General features: G+C 61.1%; 1 long non-coding RNA gene across 1 annotated transcript; it reads right to left on the bottom strand.

The window, feature by feature from the left end:
* Positions 1–209: 209 nt before the first annotated feature.
* LOC109943610 (uncharacterized) lies at positions 210–402 on the bottom strand. The gene is made up of 2 exons (XR_002266654.2): positions 368–402; positions 210–294 (listed from the first exon to the last, which is right to left on the bottom strand). It is a non-coding gene; the product is annotated as an uncharacterized lncRNA (long non-coding RNA).
* Between the last annotated feature and the right edge of the window lie 12,490 nt (positions 403–12,892).

The following is a 12,892-nucleotide window of genomic DNA, read 5'->3' as shown; positions in this document are numbered from 1 at the left end:
CATTTCCTCGTCTCCTACAAAAAAATAGTAAGTACCGCTATAACATTACAGCTGGTGCAAAAAAATACCAACCTCATCGTAATCGACCATATGTCCACAAAAATATCCAACACCAAGCTCAGAAGGAACTAATCCATACTTAGCTTCAATACCACATTTGCAGAGTACTGGATCAAATTTCACCTCTTCTTCCGCCCACTGATTGTATCTCTTTTTCTTTACCTCTGGCTCTGACCAATGGGACAAAGGACCATACAACCACTCTCTGAAACGACACTTACGCCACCCGTATGGCTGCAGGAGAAAAAAATAGTAATTTATTGTAAATAATAACTAGTTCATACATTTAGCGTATCAATGGGCTCACATAATCAATGTTCGGACAACAGAACTGCTTCTCATAGTCTTCGTCGATGACAGCACGGTCTCCACAATCGCATCGAGGCGGTGAGTCCATCCGTCTTTCTGTTGCTACCTCCTTCTCCGCATCCGTCATTGGTGGAGGATTCGGGGGAGGAGGTACCCAACGCTTAAAACGCTCATGACTGGTCCTTCCACTCAACCAATTAACGAAAAGAAGATATCGAGAGTCAAATTTATCAGGACCGTCGATCCACTGGAAAAAGAAACACCTCTGATGTCCCTAAAATAATGGAAATAAGCACTATTACACATCTACAAAATAATGAATGCAAACAAAATTAAGTGACAAGTCATAAGCTACGTACATCCAAACCGCCACAAAGGTAGTAGCAGCGAGCAGCCGTGTCTGGATGTTGTGATTGATGTACCCAAGCCAGTCTGCTACAGTCACAGTTAGGCACGGGGAGTTCAGGAGGAACAAGAGCATCCTTACTAGATACGTCCGGATATAACTCCCGAGGACGACCTCTCTTCTGCCACAACGCCTCTCGGTACATGTCTTTCATCTAATAAACGATTATAATTATCACTTGTACCTAATATGCTTTATAATAGTGTCGGCGTTTTGAGACCGGGGGGTCCCTGAGCCGACGAGTGAGTGTGCCGCGTGCCCCAGCCCAGATGGGTCGAGCGCGTGGGCGAGCGCGAAGGGGGGAAGCGAGGTGGCCGGAGACGGGCGTGAGAGAGGTGGAAATCCCGCGGCCTTCGTGTTCGTCCCGCGCCCAGGTCGGGTGTGCTTGCAGTAGGGGGTTACAAGCGTCCACGCGGGTGAGGGAAGCGAGCGGCCCCAAGAGAGCGCCTGTCCCGTTCTCGTCCCCGCGCGACCAACCTTTTCTAAGAAGGCCCTGGTCCTTCCTTTTATAGGCGTAAGGAGAGGATCCAGGTGTACAATGGGGGTGTAGCAGAGTGCTACGTGTCTAGCGGGGGGAGAGCTAGCGCCCTAAGTACATGCCAATGTGGCAGCCGGAGAGATCTTGGCACCCTGCTGGTGTGATGTCGTGGCTGTCGGAGGAGCAACGGAGCCTGGTGGAGGGACAGCTGTCGGAGCGGTTGAGTCCTTGCTGACGTCCCCCTGCTTCCGTAAGGGAGCTGAGAGCCGCCGTCGTCACAGGGCTAGCGGGGCGCCATCATTGCCTATCTGGCGGAGCTAGCCAGATGGGACACCGGTCTTGTTCTCTGCGGCCCGAGTCGGCTCGGGGTAGGGTGATGATGGCGCCTCCTGTTGACGTGGCTGGCCTGTGCCCTAGGTCGGGCGACGTGGAGGCTCCTCCGAAGCCGAGGTCGAGTCTGCCTTCCATGGTCGAGGCCGAGCCCGAGCCCCTAGGTCGGGCGAGGCGGAGGTTGTTCGGCAGAGGCCAGGGCGGAGTCCAAGCCCTAGGGTCGGGCGAAGCGGAGTTCGTCGTCTTTTGGGGCTGAGCCCGAGTCCGAGCCCTGGGTCGGGCGGAGCGGAGTTCGTCGTCTTCTGGGGCCGAGCCCGAGTCCGAGCCCTGGGTCGGGCGGAGCGGAGTTCGCCGTCTTCCAAGGCTTAGCCTGAGTCCGAGCCCTGGGTCGGGCGGAGCGGAGTTCGCCGTCTTCCGGGGCTTAGCCCGAGTCCGAGCCCTGGGTCGGCCGGAGCGGAGTTCGCCGTCTTCCGGGGCTTAGCCCGAGTCCGAGCCCTGGGTCGGGCGGAGCGGAGTTCGTCGTCTTCTGGGGCTGAGCCCGAGTCCGAGCCCTGGGTCGGGCGGAGCGGAGTTTCCTATGGCGCCTTTGGCAAGGCCTGACCACCTGTCAGTCTCACTCTGTCAAGTGGCACTGCAGTCAAAGTGGTGCAGGCGGCGCTGTCCTTCTGTCAGACCGGTCAGTGGAGCGGCGAAGTGACGACGGTCACTTCGGCTCTGCCGGGGGCGCGCGTCAGGATAAAGGTGTCAGGCTACCTTTGCGTTAAATGCTCTTGCGACTCGGTCGGTCGGCGCGGCGATTTAGTCAGGGTTGCTTCTTAGCGAAGGCAAGGCCTCGGGCGAGCCGGAGATGTGTCCGCCGTTAAAGGGGGGCCTCGGGCGAGACGGAAATCCCTCGGGGTCGGCTGCCCTTGTCCGAGGCTAGGCTCGGGCGAGGCGTGATCGAGTCGCTCGTATGGACTGATCCCTGACTTAATCGCACCCATCAGGCCTCTGCAGCTTTATGCTGATGGGGGTTACCAGCTGAGAATTAGGCGTCTTGAGGGTACCCCTAATTATGGTCCCCGACAGTAGCCCCCGAGCCTCGAAGGGAGTGTTAGCACTCGCTTGGAGGCTTTCGTCGCACTTTTTTGCAAGGGGACCAGCCTTTCTCGGTTGCATTTTGTTCCGGTGGGTGCGCGCGAGCGCACCCGCCGGGTGTAGCCCCAGAGGCCTCGGAGGAGTGGTTTCACTCCCCCGAGGTCTTAATGCCTTGCGTAACGCTTCGGCTGGTCTGGTTGTTCCCTCATGCGAACTGACCGTAGCCCGGGTGCACGATCGGGGCCCAAGTTCTCGGGCTGGTATGTTGACGCTGTCAACGGTTCGGCCGGAGCCGGGTTTGCGAGAGCAGCCCCCGAGCCTCCGCACAGGGCGAGAGGGCGATCAGGGATAGACTCGGCTTTTTTACATACGCCCCTACGTCGCCTTTCCGCAAGGAGGAGGGGGGGAGAGCGCCATGTTACCCTCGATGGGCACCGAACATGGTGTCTCCGGTGAGCTGCAAGCGGGTAATCCGAGTGGACGTCCGTGCCCCGTTCGTTGGGGGTCGGCTAGGGGCCCAGAGGCACGCCCAAAAGTACCTGCGGGTGATCTGCCAGACCCAGTCCCCTGGCGACGGGGTCCGAGGGCTCGATGCCTCCCTCTGATGGGATTCCATTACAAGATCGCTCCCGCTGGTCTCGGAAATGTCCTAGGGTACCTCGGGAGCGCAGCCCGAGCCTCGGTTATGTATCGAACGTACCCCTGGTCATCCCTCGCTCGGCGTCTGAGGCGACTGTGAACCCTTCGGGGGCCAGCCTTCGAACCCCTGATCAGTAATGGGCGCGGAGCCCGAGTAGCCTGAGGCGGCCGTGGAGCCCTTCGGGGGGACGGCCTTCGAACCTCTGACCAGTAGTGGGTGTAGGGCCCACGCGATCTGAGGCGACTATTGAACCCCTCGGAGGGCCAGCCTTCGAACCTCTGATCAGTAGGGGGGGCTCGGAGCCCGGTTCCTTCACAGGGAAGGATCCTTTTCGGGGTATCCCCCTTTCCCGGTCCCTGTTGCAAGAGATAGAGAAAGAGGAAAAAAGGAAAAGGATACGAAATCGAACGACGTGGCGTACCTTTTTTGGCGCGGCTATTACGGCGAAGGCGAAGCGTCGCCCGCTTCTCCTGCCAGAAGCGCCGCCTGTCTTGTCGCGGAGTTAATGCGACGGAGCGAGTGGTTGGCAGGGCGGCCGTTGCGCGTGCGCGAGCCGTTCGAGGAACGGACCACGGGCGCGTCGTCTTCACGCCGTGAGGGGAGGCTCTCTTGCTGCCCCTGGATGGGACGTGAGCCTGGCTGACGACGTGACCGCTGCTCCCGCCCGCCTGCCACCATCATTACTGCCGGCCCACTTTCAGCTGCATTGACCGTCGCGCCAGGCTGGCGCTGCTGGGTCGTGCGCTGGGCCGCCTCGAGTCGCGGTGTTGGTTCCGCAACCGAAGAGGCGCGGTGGTGGCGCAAGTGGCGGTGCAGTTGCTTGCATGCAGCATCTGGCGCGCCGGTTGCGTGACGCGTGGGCCTGGGCCTCCATGCTGGCGTGTTGGGAGTCGGAGAAGCGCATCCACCTGGCGCGGTTGCATGCCGCCTGCATGGTTGCCCGCCCCTTCCGCCCGTTGGTCTGGGCAAAGTGGGGGTCACTTGTAACTGCTGGGCGGTTGTGTGCGCCACGCGCGGCGGTTTGGCTTCTTCTGCTCTGAGCCAGTCTGCGTGACATGCGGGACCCAGCCCCCGCGCCGCAGGGGAGGGCCTTGGAGCGTGTTGGAGAAGACTCAGCCCGTGATGTTTGGGGGCGCACGTAGGGAGAGTTGCCTTTAAAAGGAGGGCGACCCCTTTCGGAAGGCGACCATGTCTTCCCCCTTTCTTATGCATCACGTCTTTCCATCTTCCAAGCCCCCGGATGGGGGGTATCCACCGTCTTTTCGCCTCATCGTTGGAGGAACGCAACTCCATGGGAGTTGGTACCTTTCAGCCATCGTTCGGCTTCAAGGATTTTCATCATGCAGCCCGGCTGTATCCCCCCGCCGGTGGTCACCTAAGACGGTGACCACCAGTTCCTGGGTGGGGAGAAGCAAGCCGGGCTGCGATCTTGGTCCCACCCTCAGCTTCAAGGATGTTCACCATCCTCGCTGGGGTGGGGGCCGGGCTGAGCCGGCGCTCTACCTCCCGCGCGGGTCCGTGGGTCTCCCTCTCCCGCGGCGTTCGGGGGAGAGGGCGCTCACTGGCCCTGCGGGCGGCCCAGACTTCGACAACGCGGGGCCGGTCGACGGCGGGCGTCGTCACCTCCAGCGTGTCGGGCTCGTCGGCTTGGCTCCCGGCGGCCCTTCCCGCCGGAGGGCGGCTGCCGCGCCGTGTGCACGGGAGGGCCACCCAAGATGTCGCGCGCCGCTAGGGCGGCGTTCGTGTTCTGGGGTGGTCCTGCCTTTGCACCGGGATGGCGCCCTCGCGCGGAGGCCGGTGCCCCACTCGCCCCGGAGGATTTGAGTGGGGATCTGCCGGGGGGCTGATGGCCCCTGCCATCGGTGTCGAGGCGGAGGCGGCTCGAGAAGTCCCCGTCACCGATGGGGTCACCGCCACCATTCGCGCTTCGGGCCTCCGGTTCTTCGTACTTGTCCTCACCCCTCGAGCGTCGGTGTGGGCGAGGGCAAGATTGCAGCAGCGCCCACCCTGAGGCCTGCGCTGCTGCAGCTCGACCATCCGGAGCGGGGGTCGTTGTCGTCGTAGTCAGAGCGGGCGGCGGCGAGCCGCTCGTCAGTCTTCTGTTGCTCCGCAGGCCCACCCCCATGGAGTGGGGTTATTCGTACCTGCGGAGGGGGAACCGGAGTTCCGTTTGTAATGGCACCTCGAATGCTAGTGTTTTTGTTCATTATGGCTGTCGAGGCCTGAACATGTATGTAATTTTGGCACGGAGCCGTGTTTTTTCCTCATTTTCGAGCACTAAGACTCGCCTGTCGATTATCTGAATCGCTTCACCAAGCATGAGTCACCCCGTGTCAAGGTGATGAGTGAGGTATCCGTATCCCGGAGGCGTAGGAGTCCCTCGGCTCGATCGGCCTTGTTGTCTGAGGCTCTTCTAGCTTAGTTAAAGAGACCCCTTGGCCGCTCTTCGACGAGCCGAGGCTAGGGGTAGCGATATCAGCACGAATAGAGGCAGAGTTGGCTCGAAAATGAAAACCTGGTTGGCCGGAGCCTAGCCGGGTTGTCCGTTAGCGGGACCGACGCCGGAGTTGACCAGCCGAGGCCTCGGACCGGGCTGGCGCCCTTGGAAGATGGTTGGCCGAGGCCCCTGGGGTAACCGGCCGAGCCGCCTGCTCGGGCCGGATTCCCGGAGAAGTCCCTGGACCGCGTCACCGTCCGAGGCTGGGTCGGACCTCGCTGAAGGTGTCGTCGATGCCGAGGGTGCTACAGCCCCCTTCCAGCGTGAAGACCCGAGCCTGCAGGATCAGATTGTCTTGTAGCGTGTGCCTTCTGCGGCCGCTGAGGCCAGAGAACACACCCTCGCTGCGTTGTAAAGTTGTGTCTCCTTTCCTCTTATTTCGAGCATCTGGACTTTTTGTCGGTAACAGGGATGTTTGTGCGAGCGAGAGTTGCTTCTCGCAGAAGGTGATGAGTGAGGTATCTGTATCCCGGAGGCGTGGGAGTCCCTCGGCTCGGTCGGCCTTGCCGCTTACGCGTACTTTCACCCGTCCATGAGGCCCTGTCACCGATTCAGTCGAGAAGGCTTGAAGGACCGCTTCGGCAGAAGAGCTTCCGAACGTAAAGACTTGTTCGGTCCGCGGAATCACTTTATCCGAACGCGAGTTACTTATCGCAGATGGTGATGAGTGAGGTATCCGTATCCCGGAGGCGTAGGAGTCCCTCGGCTCGGTCAGCCTTGGCTGCTTACGTGTACTCCGTCGTTTTTAGGATCCGCTTTTCGAAGTAGTCAAAAAGCACGAAAGATATTCTGCTAAAAGAGATCTTTTTTCGAGGAAAATTTCGACGCAGAGGGGGTCCCCCCCTTTTTAGCCCCCGAGGGAGGGTCGAGCTTTGCCGAGGCGAGGCCGACCCTTCCTTCATGACTAAACTTTGCGTGGGTGCGAGGTATATGAACAACTTGAAAACATCTTAAAGGTAGAAGCGACGTAGTTGTTGGATGTTCCAAGCGTTGCCGTAGACCTCGCCTTGACTGTTGGCCAGCTTGTACGTTCCGGGCTTCAGAACTTTGGCGATGACGAATGGCCCCTCCCAGGGGGGCGTGAGCTTGTGCCTCCCTCGGGCGTCTTGCCGCAGCCGAAGCACCAGGTCGCCCACCTGGAGGTCTCGGAGCCGGACCCCTCGGGCGTGGTTGCGTCGCAGGGACTGCTGGTACCGCGCCGAGTGTAGTAAGGCCTTGTCCCGAGCCTCTTCCAGCTGGTCCAGCGAGTCTTCTCGGCTAGCTTGGTTGCTTTGATCGTTGTAGGCCCTCGTCCTCGGGGAGCCGTATTCCAGGCCAGTGGGCAAGATGGCCTCGGCCCCGTAGACCAGGAAGAACGGCGTGAAACCCGTGGCTCGGCTCGGCGTTGTCCTCAGGCTCCAGACCACCGAGGGGAGTTCCTTCATCCATCGCTTGCCGAACTTGTTGAGGTCGTTGTAAATCTGGGGCTTGAGCCCTTGTAGAATCATGCCATTGGCACGCTCTACTTGCCCATTCGACATGGGATGAGCCACGGCGGCCCAGTCCACCCGGATGTGGTGATCCTCGCAAAAATCCAAGAATTTTCTGCCGGTGAACTGGGTACCGTTGTCGGTGATGATGGAGTTTGGGACCCCGAAGCGATGGATGATGTTGGTGAAGAATGCCACCGCCTGCTCGGACCTGATGCTGTTCAGGGGTCGGACCTCGATCCACTTGGAGAATTTGTCGATGGCGACCAGCAGGTGCGTGTAGCCCCCGGGCGCCTTCTGCAAGGAACCGACGAGGTCCAGACCCCATACAGCAAAGGGCCAGGTGATGGGCATCGTCTGCAGAGCCTGAGCGGGCAGGTGGGTCTGCTTCGCATAGAATTGGCACCCTTCGCAGGTGCGGACAATTCTAGTGGCGTCAGCCACCGCCGTTGGCCAGTAGAAGCCTTGCCGGAAAGCATTCCCGACAAGGGCTCGGGGCGCTGCATGATGGCCGCAAGCCCCCGAGTGTATTTCTTGCAGGAGTTCCTGACCTTCGGCGATGGAGATGCATCGCTGGAGGATGCCCGAGGGGCTGCGGTGGTAGAGCTCCTCCTCATCGCCTAGCAAGACGAACGACTTGGCGCGTCGTGCTACCCGCCGAGCCTCGGCTTGGTCGAGGGGTAGCTCTCCTTGGCGGAGATATTGCAGGTACGGGGTCTGCCAATTTCGATCAGGCGTGGCCCCGTTCTGCTCCTCCTCGACATGCAGTGCCTCGCCCTCGGGGGCCGAGGGTACCTCGGGCTGAACCGAGGACGCCTCGGGCTGAGCCGAGGGTACCTCGGGCTGGACCGAGGTTGCCTCGGGCTCGGGCTCGGGCGTGTCGTTGATCTTGACGGAGGGTTGATGCAGATCCTGGGAGAAGACGTCCGGGGGAACCGTCGTTCGCCCCGAGGCTATTTTTGCCAGCTCGTCCGCTGTCTCGTTGTAGCGTCGAGCGATGTGGTTAAGCTCGAGCCCGTAGAACTTGTCTTCCAGGCGCCGAACCTCATCGTAGTAGGCCTCCACCTTCGGGTCGCGGCAGTGGGAGTTCTTCATGACTTGGTCGATGACGAGCTGCGAGTCACCGCGGGCGTCGAGGCGTCTGACCCCTAGCTCGATGGCGATCCGCAACCCGTTGACCAGAGCCTCGTACTCAGCCACATTGTTGGACGCCGGGAAATGGAGGCGTAGCACGTAGCGTAGGTGTTTCCCGAGGGGCGAGATGAAGAGCAGGCCCGCGCCGGCTCCCGTCTTCATCAGCGACCCGTCGAAAAACATGGTCCAGAGCTCCGGTTGGATCGGAGCCGTCGGCAGCTGGGTGTCGACCCATTCGGCTATGAAGTCCGCCAATACCTGGGACTTGATGGCCTTCCGAGGGGCGAACGAGATTGTCTCACCCATGATTTCCACCGCCCAGTTTGCGATCCTGCCCGAGGCCTCTCGGCACTGGATGATCTCCCCCAGGGGGAAGGATGACACCACAGTTACCGCATGAGACTCGAAGTAATGTCGCAACTTTCGCCTCGTCAGGATCACTGCATACATCAGCTTCTGAACTTGTGGGTAGCGGATCTTGGTTTCGGACAGTACCTCGCTGACGAAGTAAACTGGCCTCTGAACGGGCAATGCATGCCCCTCTTCTTGCCTTTCGACCACAATCGCGGCGCTAACCACCTGAGTGGTCGCGGCGACATAGACCAAGAGGGCTTCTCCATCTGCTGGGGGCACCAAGATAGGCGCCTTTGTAAGGAGCGCCTTCAGGTTCCCGAGAGCTTCCTCGGCCTCAGGGGTCCAAGCGAAACACTCGGCCTTCCTTAAGAGGCGGTACAGAGGCAGACCTCTTTCGCCGAGGCGTGAGATGAAGCGGCTCAGGGCCGCGAGACATCCCATGACCCTCTGTACGCCTTTTAAGTCCTTGATGGGCCCCATGCTGGTGATAGCTACGATCTTCTCCGGGTTGGCTTTGATGCCTCGCTCGGAGACGATGAACCCCAAGAGCATGCCCCGGGGCACCCCGAAGACACACTTCTCGGGATTGAGCTTGACGCCTTTCGCTTTGAGACATCGGAATGTCACTTCAAGGTCGGAGAGGAGGTCGGAAGCCTTCCTTGTCTTGACTACGATGTCATCGACGTAGGCCTCGACTGTGCGACCGATGTGTTTGCCGAACACATGGTTCATGCACCGCTGGTATGTCGCGCCCGCATTCCTCAAACCGAACGGCATGGTGACATAGCAGTACATGCCGAAGGGCGTGATGAAAGAAGTCGCGAGCTGGTCGGACTCTTTCATCCGGATTTGGTGATACCCTGAGTAGGCATCAAGGAAGGACAGGGTTTCGCACCCAGCAGTGGAATCCACGATTTGATCGATGCGAGGTAGAGGGTAGGGAACCTTCGGACAGGCTTTGTTGACACCAGTGTAGTCTACACACATCCGCCATTTCCCCCCTTTCTTTCTCACAAGCACAGGGTTGGCAAGCCATTCGGGATGGAATACCTCTTTGATGAACCCTGCTGCCATTAGCTTGAGGATCTCCTCGCCTATCACTCTGCGCTTCTCCTCGTCGAATCGGCGCAGAGGCTGCCTGACGGGTCGGGCTCCGGCTCGAATATCCAGCGAGTGCTCGGCGACATCCCTCGGTATGCCGGGCATGTCCGAGGGACTCCACGCAAAGACGTCGGCGTTTGCGCGGAGAAAGTCGACGAGCACTGCTTCCTATTTGGGGTCGAGCCCGGAACCGATCCAGATCTGCTTGGAGGTGTCGCCACTGGGGTCGAGAGGGACGGCCTTAACCGTCTCCGCTGGCTCGAAGTTGCCGGCATGACGCTTCACGTCTGGCACCTCTTTGGAGAGGTTCTCCAGGTCGGCGATGAGGGCCTCGGACTCAGCGAGGGCCTCGGCGTACTCCACGCACTCCACGTCGCATTCGAACGCGTGTTTGTACGTGGGGCCGACGGTGATGACCCTGTTGGGGCCCGGCATCTTGAGCTTCAGGTAGGTGTAGTTGGGGACGGCCATGAACTTCGCGTAGCATGGCCTCCCCAGTACCGCGTGGTAGGTTCCTCGGAACCCGACCACCTCGAACGTCAAAGTCTCCCTTCGGAAGTTGGAGGGTGTTCCGAAGCAGACGGGAAGGTCGAGTCGTCCGAGGGGCTGGACGCGCTTCCCAGGAATGATCCCGTGGAAGGGCGCAGCGCCTGCTCGGACGGAGGACAGACCGACGCGCAGGAGCCTCAGGGTCTCGGCGTAGATGATGTTGAGGCAGCTGCCCCCGTCCATCAGGACCTTGGTGAGCCTGACGTCGCCGACGATGGGGTCGACGACGAGCGGGTATTTCCCCGGGCTCGGCACGTGGTCGGGGTGGTCAGCTTGGTCGAAGGTGATGGGCTTGTCGGACCAGTCTAGGTAGACTGGCGCCGCCACCTTCACCGAGCAGACTTCCCGACGCTCTTGCTTGTGATGCCGAGCCGAGGCATTCGCCGCATGCCCACCGTAGATCATGAAGCAGTCGCGGACCTCGGGGAACTCTCCTACTTGGTGATCTTCCTTTTTGTCGTCGTTGTGGGCCCTGCCACCCTCCGCGGGTGGCCCGGTCCTGTGGAAGTGGCGCCGAAGCATGACGCACTCCTCAAGGGTGTGCTTGACGGGCCCCTGATGGTAGGGGCACGGCTCCTTGAGCATCTTGTCGAAGAGGTTAGCACCTCCGGGGGGCTTCCGAGGGTTCTTGTACTCGGCGGCGGCGACAAGGTCCACGTCGACGGCGTCGCGTTTCGCTTGCGACTTCTTCTTGCCTTTCTTCTTGGTGCCGCGCGGAGTAGACGCCTCGGGAGCCTCTTCCAATGGGCGGCCCTGGGGCTGCTTGTCCTTTCGGAAGATAGCCTCGACCGCCTCCTGGCCAGAGGCGAACTTGGTGGCGATGTCCATCAGCTCGCTCGCCCTGGTGGGGGTCTTGCGACCCAACTTACTCACCAGGTCACGGCAGGTGGTGCCGGCAAGGAACGCGCCGATGACATCCGAGTCGGTGATGTTGGGCAGCTCGGTGCGCTGCTTCGAGAATCGCCGGATGTAGTCCCGGAGTGACTCTCCCGGCTGTTGCCGGCAGCTTCGGAGGTCCCAGGAATTCTCGGGGCGCACGTACGTGCCCTGGAAATTGCCAGCGAAGGCTTGGACCAAGTCATCCCAGTTGGAGATCTGCCCCGGAGGCAGGTGCTCCAACCAGGCGCGAGCAGTGTCGGAGAGGAACAGGGGGAGGTTGCGGATGATGAGGTTGTCGTCGTCCGTTCCACCCAGTTGGCAGGCCAGGCGGTAGTCTGCGAGCCATAGTTCCGGTCTTGTTTCCCCCGAGTACTTTGTGATAGTAGTCGGGGGTCGGAACCGGGTCGGGAACGGCGCCCGTCGGATGGCCCGACTGAAGGCCTGCGGACCGGGTGGTTCGGGCGAGGGACTCTGATCCTCCTCGCTGTCGTAGCGTTCCCCATGCCTGGGGTGGTAGCCTCGACGCACCCTTTCGTCGAGGTGGGCCCGACGGTCGCGACGATGGTGCTCGTTGCCGAGGTGGCCCGGGGCCGCAGGCGCGGTGTTGCGCGTGCGCCCGGTGTAGACCGAGGCTTCCCGCATGAATCGGGAAGTCGCGGCATGAGGTTCCGAGGGGTATCCCTGCCTTCGGGAGGCAGAGCTCTCGGCCCGTCGGACCGCAGCGCCTTCCAGGAGATTCTTGAGCTCTCTCTGGATTCGCCGACCCTCGGTGGTTGATGGCTCCGGCATCGCGCGGAGGAGCATCACTGCGGCTGCCAGGTTCTGACCGACCCCACTGGATGCGGGTGGCGGCCTGACCCTGACGTCGTTGGCGACGCGGTGCTGGAAACCCTGGGGCAGGTGACGTATTTCTCCGGCCGGGGGTTGGCCCGCCCATACCTGCCCGACGTCCCGGCGCATCGACTCAAGCGCTCCTGCTCCCTCGTCGAGCCTGGCCTGCGCCCCGCGGACTTGCTCGAGCTGTGGGTCGTGACCCCCCGCCGGAACGGGGACCACAGCTAGCTCCCGCGGGATGTCAGCGCGAGGCACCGGCCTAGGGAGATCACCGTCCTCCGGCATGCCGAGATGGTTGCCTTCGGAGGGATCCCCTAGCTCGACGTGGAAACATTCGCGGCTTGGGCCGCAGTCCTCGTCGTCAAGGCTGCGGCTACCGTCGGAACAGTCGGAGAGGCAGCAGTCACATGCGGTCATAAAGTCCCGCATGGCACTGGGGTTGCCAAATCCAGAGAAATCCCAACAGATGCTGGGATCGTCATCTTCCTCGGACCCAGAGGGCCCGTAGGTCGAGACGTCCGTCAATCGGTCCCAAGGCGACCGCATACAAAACCCCAGAGGGGTTGCACTCGCCTCAACGAGAGCGCCCGCCAAAGCGAGGTCGCTAGGCGGGTTGAGGCCGAGTCGAAATGACGTAGGATGGGAATTAGTCAGTACCTTTTGGTCGACGAGGAGCGACATAGTCACGTCGGGGACTGGTTGCACCGTCGTCTTAGGTACGAGGGCGACGTCCTGCAAGCCCTCCACGAGCGCGCTGGCGTCGTCCACTTGCTCG

This window comes from Zea mays, chromosome 1, assembly GCF_902167145.1.
Source record: "Zea mays cultivar B73 chromosome 1, Zm-B73-REFERENCE-NAM-5.0, whole genome shotgun sequence".
In the NCBI taxonomy this organism is placed as follows: domain Eukaryota; kingdom Viridiplantae; phylum Streptophyta; class Magnoliopsida; order Poales; family Poaceae; genus Zea; species Zea mays.
Note: the sequence above shows the minus strand (reverse complement) of the source record. Positions and strands in the feature narration are given on the sequence as shown.